The sequence below is a fragment of the Canis lupus genome, chromosome 32, assembly GCF_003254725.2.
Source record: "Canis lupus dingo isolate Sandy chromosome 32, ASM325472v2, whole genome shotgun sequence".
NCBI lineage: Eukaryota > Metazoa > Chordata > Mammalia > Carnivora > Canidae > Canis > Canis lupus.
In genome coordinates this window covers 34,902,058-34,908,277 of record NC_064274.1, presented here as the reverse complement: position 1 = coordinate 34,908,277, position 6,220 = coordinate 34,902,058, and the positions used below count along the sequence as shown (strand labels likewise).

The 6,220-nt window shown below is 39.6% G+C and overlaps 1 pseudogene; it reads right to left on the bottom strand.

Moving 5' to 3' along the window:
• Positions 1-3,163: 3,163 nt before the first annotated feature.
• Positions 3,164-5,122, bottom strand: LOC112671699 (RNA-binding protein EWS-like; annotated as a pseudogene).
• Between the last annotated feature and the right edge of the window lie 1,098 nt (positions 5,123-6,220).

Below are 6,220 nucleotides of genomic sequence, written 5' to 3'. Positions count from 1 at the left end.
GAATTCAGAATCTAATTATATATCAGCAAATAACTGCTGGATAAGGGCTTAAACAAGTCAAATAATCTTTCTAGGACCTATATTTCTTTACAGTTCAATTTCTCTTCAAATATAGCAGTGCTCAGACAATAAAATAGAGTTTGGTGAACATCTTAAGGGCAATCCTAGGGAGTAGGAGAGTATGTGTCTCAAACAAAGCATCCTTTATTGGGATGGAGGTTAACTCTTTGCCCACTCTCCATTTTCACTGCAGAGAACTGGGGAGCTCTCTTTTCCAGATCCAGAACATACTCCACTCGTGATATCAAGTCAATTCAAAACACACTTTGCATTACCTGCTACTGAGATACTGTGCCACTGCATAAGTTATTTTCTCTAAGCGAAATTATCATATTTTATAAGGCTGAATTAAACAGCGTCTCATAGATTGAAACAGTTAAAATAGCTAGGAAAATCGCTTAGTTTTCATTCATGGGGCAACCTGAATTAAATGAAGAGCAACAATTTAAAAGTCATATATTTTAATGTAATTTCTAGTCTTTGCATCTTTCTACACAGTTTTATATGGCAGTGTAGTTTTTTGTAAGTTGAAATAAACTGAAAAGACCTAATTGTTTTGTCTGTTTTAATTTGTTAAGAGAAGGGATTTTTGAAAACATAATTCAACTTAATTCTTATGACATAAAGATAAAGGTTTGTGAATAACAGTGATGCCAATTTCAAAAGCCTTTGTTCATCAATCCAGACCTCAAGTTCATATACCTGCATAATACCTATCCCCAAATAACAAGAGCAAAATGAAACCTTGTGCTCTGAAAAAAACCCTGAATTACCCTAGAATTCACTTTAAACTATCATCATCCAGTCTGAATTACTGTTTCCCACCACCTACTCTAAGGCTGAGATGGTTCACATATTGATCTTGGATGTATGTACACTGTTAATGATAGTGCTTAAATGTCATTGTGTGAATTAGCTAAGACTTATTAACAAGCATGTTTTCTGCCTATATGCAACAATTATATATGATACTATTAACAGTATCAATTAAGATAGATAAAGTAATAGCCTAATTGAATGCATGAGGAGTCTAATGGCTTTGCTTTTCCTGATAATGGATTGCACTCTATCCTCATGTACAATAAGCCAGACATAGGATCAATAGAATTTTATACTTAGAAAAACTACTAGCCTGAAGGATACCAATACCTAATTTAGGGCTCATTATACAAGTTTTTCTTTCACTAATGAAAAAATGCATAAAATTAAACAGTCATATCTGGAAATCAAAGTTTATGTCATTTCAGCCTAAAACACCAGGACATTCATTATTATTTTTTATTTCTATAAATGAGCAATTAATCTTATAGCTATAATACTCAGTTCAAAAAATTGTCTTTTGTTGTGTTTTGCTATTTATGACATTTTTGCATTATACAGAATGAACTTCGGCATGGGCAAGTCAGTATACCAACATTCCAATTGCATAACTCAATAAATCATGATAAAATTTGAGGAAAAATGTGAAGTTATTGTAACTTGCTTGAGCACTCCCTGAGTAAACTTATTTTGGTAGAGAAACTAATCTTTATTTTGCAGAGCTTTTGAGAATGATAGTGTCTCATATCAATCACTGCCTTGCATTTGAGTATAAAGCAGCCTTGGGAAGGCTTCAGGCTTCTAGGTATTTTCCAATATTCTTGATAGAAGCAATTCTGGGAAATCAGGAGGGATGACAAATGGAATTCAAGTAAGGTTTATGTCGGTAACCTACTCCGATGAAGCTAGAGTATTTTTTAATCAACTGTAGAGTGAATGAGCTTTGTCACAATCAAAGCTTTAACTAAAGCTTTATAAACTCATAAGCCTTACTTCTTATGCTTCCTTCATCATCTAAATCAACAGAAGATACCAACCAGAATGGTAGCTATTTCATAGAAAAGAAAAATAATATACTTATTGTGAAAATATGTTATATTGCAGCAGTCATAGTCCACAAGTGCACAGAATAATGACATAGGAGTCTTCTGGTCTCCACAGTTGTGCGCTCATTTAGCAAACTATAATTTAAATTTAAATATTCATATTATGGTGGAATGTGGGGTAATAGGCCTAGTCAAACACAGGAGTAAAAATTGGTACATACTATCTGAACAGCAATTTGGTATGTACAGGTAAAATGTATGTAACTATTAACTAAGTAACTCAATGCTTTACTTTATGTGAATATTCACTACCCATGGGATTATGGGCTAGTATTTTTATTTTTAAAAAAGATATCTATCATCTATCTATCACCTATCTATCATCTATCATCTATCTATCATCTTTCTTTCTTTCTTTCTTTCTTTCTTTCTTCTTTCTTTCTTTCTTTCTTTCTTTCTTTCTTTCTTTCTTTCTTTCTTCCTTCCTTCCTTCCTTCCTTCCTTCCTTCCTTCCTTCCTTCCTTCCTTTCTTTTTCTTTCTTTCTTTCTTTCTTTCTTTCTTTCTTTCTTTCTTTCTTTCTTTTCTCTTTCTTTCTTTCTTTCTTTCTTTCTTTCTTTCTTTCTTTTCTCTTTCTTTCTTTCTTTCTTTCTTTTCTTTTTCTTTCTATTTTAGAGACAGTGAGAGAGAGCACAAGCAGGGAGCAGGGAGAGGGAGAAAGAGATTCCCCACTGAGCAAGGAGCCTGTTGGCGGGGCTTCATTCCCGGATCCTGAGACCCTGACCTGATCCAAAGGCAAATGCTTAACTGACTGAACAATCTTGGTGCCCTTAGGCTAGTAATTTAATAAACACATATTCTTTTTTTTAATTTAAAGATTTTATTTATTTATTCATGAGATACACAGAAAGAGAGAGAGAGAAGAACAGACACAGGCAGAGGGAGAAGCAGGCTCCAAGCAGGGAGCCCAACATGGGACTCGATTCCGGGTCTCCAGGATCACACCCTGGGCTGAAGGCGGCGCTAAACCGCTGAGCCACCTGTGCTGTCCAATAAACACATATTCTTAATAAGAAAAAATAAACACATTCTTAAAAAGAAAAAATAACTAGTGTATATGTGCGTAATTATTCATAAGGTAGTTTAATTATCCATTTTTTTATAAACATTTGGAATTTTATTAAAAAAACAACAACAACAACATCACAACCATGAACATTGTTATAGTTAGAGGTCCTCTTGGTTCTCCACAATGATACTGAGCATGCTCACAAGGGGTTCCCATTGTTTAGACTTTAGCTAAACGACCATCTTTAAAAGAAGGGGAAAAAACTTGGCACACTACCATTTAACTTGTTTTAATGTTTCTTCACAAATGGTGAAAAATAGTAAAGTACAGACAAGGAATAATCATAATGTTGTGGCCAACATTATAAATATGGAATTATAAATTTATAACATTTTCTGGTTTAAAAAATAAATCTGGTAGTCAATGCAGCTCTGCGGGGTCTCTGCGTCTAGTAGAGCCGGTCTCTGCGCTCCTGACGGTGCTCGCCTTTATCCATTTTTCCAGGTCCTCCACGCCCGCCTCTTCTTCCTCCCATCTGTTCCATCAAAGTTCCAGGGGGCCCACCAGGCCTGCCTCGTCTTCCTCCGCCAAAGCCACGTCGGTCCATGACCTGGCCACCACAGAAGCCCCCTCTGTCTCCACCGCGGCCACCTCTGAACATCCCGCCAGGACCACCGCGGTCCATGAGGCCACCTCTTCCTCCCCGCAGGCCACCAGGGCCGCCTCTGCCACGGTCACCACCCGGGGGCGGGAAGGGTGGTGGAAGAAGCCTTCAGGCTTCGGGGCCTTACCCTGGTTGCATTCTGTTCTCCAGGCGAAGTTCTGGTTTCCACACCCCGGATTGGGGCACTGCCAGTCCCCAGCTCGGTGCTGGACGTTTCCTCCTCTGGATGGGTTCCCTCGGGAACCCCGGGGTCCTCTTGGGGGAAAGCTACCTCTGTCTCCTCCACGGCCTCCCATGCGACCCATGGGGCCCCCAGGACCTCCTGGACCGCCTGGACCTCCACGGAGTGGTGGTGGCATCCCTCTGCCCTCACCATACCAATTGCACTGTTGTCAGAGTCTTCATCTGGATCTACAGGTGGACCTAGATCAAGATCTGGTCCTTCATCCATGGGTCCACCAGGCTTATGGAAGCCACCTTGCTCTCCAGCGCCCATTCCACCACGTCCTCCTCCCCACCCACCTCTGCTCATGCCTCCACGATCAAATCCCCCTCTTCCCCTGCCCCGGTTATCAGGGCCACTCATGCTCTGGTTCTCTCCTGGTCTGGAAAATCCTCCAGAATCCTGCCCATAAACACCCATGCTACTGGGGTGGTCCTGTCGGAATGAACTCTGCTGCTTGTAGCTGCTGATCTGTTGGCTATATTGACTTGGAGCCTGGCTGTAGGATCCAGTTTTGGGGGGGGATAACTAGTGGGCGGCTGCTGCCCATAGCTGCTTTGTTGACCATAGCTACTCTGCTGTCCATAGCTGCTCGGCTGCCCATAGGTGTTCTGCTGAGAGTAACTGCTCTGATCATAACTAGTCAGCTGTGTAGAGGAGTAGCTGGTAGGAGGATAAGATGGTGGTGCTGTGACTGGCTGCATGGAGTAGCTCCCAGGTACTTGGAGATAACTGTAGTTACTCTGTCTATATCCTAGGCTGGGCTGGTTGTAACCCCTGTGCTAGATTGAGGTTGACTAGTCTCAGCGGGTTTGTTACCATCCTGTGGTCTTGCAGGTGCGGTGGCTGCTGGCTGCTGCCCATAGGCTGGGTAAGCAAACTGAGTGCCATATGCAGACTGAGCTGCATAGGAGGCCTGGGTCGTAGTGACCATAGCAGTGGTGGTATCATAAGCACCAGTGCCGTACCCCTGGACAGGCTGACTGTATGCCTGGGGAGCACTTGGAGTAGTATAACCAGCGGGAGGCTGTCCATAAGAAGTTGCATAAGCGGTCTGCCCATAGGTCGCAGTGGTCTGAGCCTGGGTATAGCTGACATCAGTGGGCTGTCCATAGGTTCCATAACTCTGCTGCCCATAAGCCTGGGTGGTCTGTGCATATCCTTGAGTTGGTTGGGCGGTGTATGTACTGTAGCCCTGCCGGGCTGCAGCTTGGCTGTAGGTATTGTAATCCCTGAATGCCATTTTCTCTCCTTCCCTCTCGTTCCTAATTATCCATTTTCACACAAACTTAAAAAATTATTTTTTTCATCTAGTTATTACATTTTTGGTGGCATAGTTATCTTTAATTACCTAAAAAATCTTTGTCAACATGATTCTTCCCTGGGTTAGAGAATTTTAATTCGGAGATATTTGACCACTCTAAATTTTTTTTAAAAAACAGAAAATATATCCTTGCATATCAAAAATACTGTAATAACTATGATTATTTTGTTAAGTAATTTTTAATAAATCAAAACTTACAACATTAAGTTATATTAGTCATGTTCTTTTCATTAATGGTATCTCTTAGCCCTATATCATGTTTATTGAGGTTTTTATGGCACATGCAGCAAGCAGCCTAGAAGACTGTCTTTAATGGATGGATGGCTAACATTTCTGAATCAAATCTATCAAGCAGGGTAAATTACAGGCCATATTTCACACAATTAACTCTTCGTAGAACTTGAAAGTCATCTCTATCACCCTAATGTGGAAGAAATGGTAATAATGTTTAGAATATAGTTTTTGTTTCTTGGCCTTTCATCTTTTATCACATATAGAGCTTTACCTGGCCATTGAGATTATCTGTCCTAATATTTCCAAATATAGTGAAGTCATTTTCTGAACTAGAATACATATTTGGAAGACTCTATTAACTAAGTCGACCTATTTGCTTTAAATTGTCAGATTGGTAGGATAAAGCTTGAGTAATTTAATAGAAATTTTAAATAACAAATTTAATAGACACTTAATCTTGATAGAAAAAGAAGTCTCCTTATAAGAAAATATTTTATTGCAGAAGTCACAAGGACACAGGACAACACACAGTAGTGATAGAGGAGCAATTAAGATCCCCAATTATAGCACTTAAGCACACAGCACATAAATATAAAATGTTATTTTTACATATGATGTAGGAAAATTTTAGTATATGGCAAACAGTAAATAAAAATTACTAACTGTTCTACAATGCTAAAGGGTTCATGGGACTCCAGAAAGGTGAAGTAAAAACCTCAAAAAAATCCTTTCATGAATAAAAGCAATGAAAATTACAGCAAAAACTGTCAAAATCAACTTTTT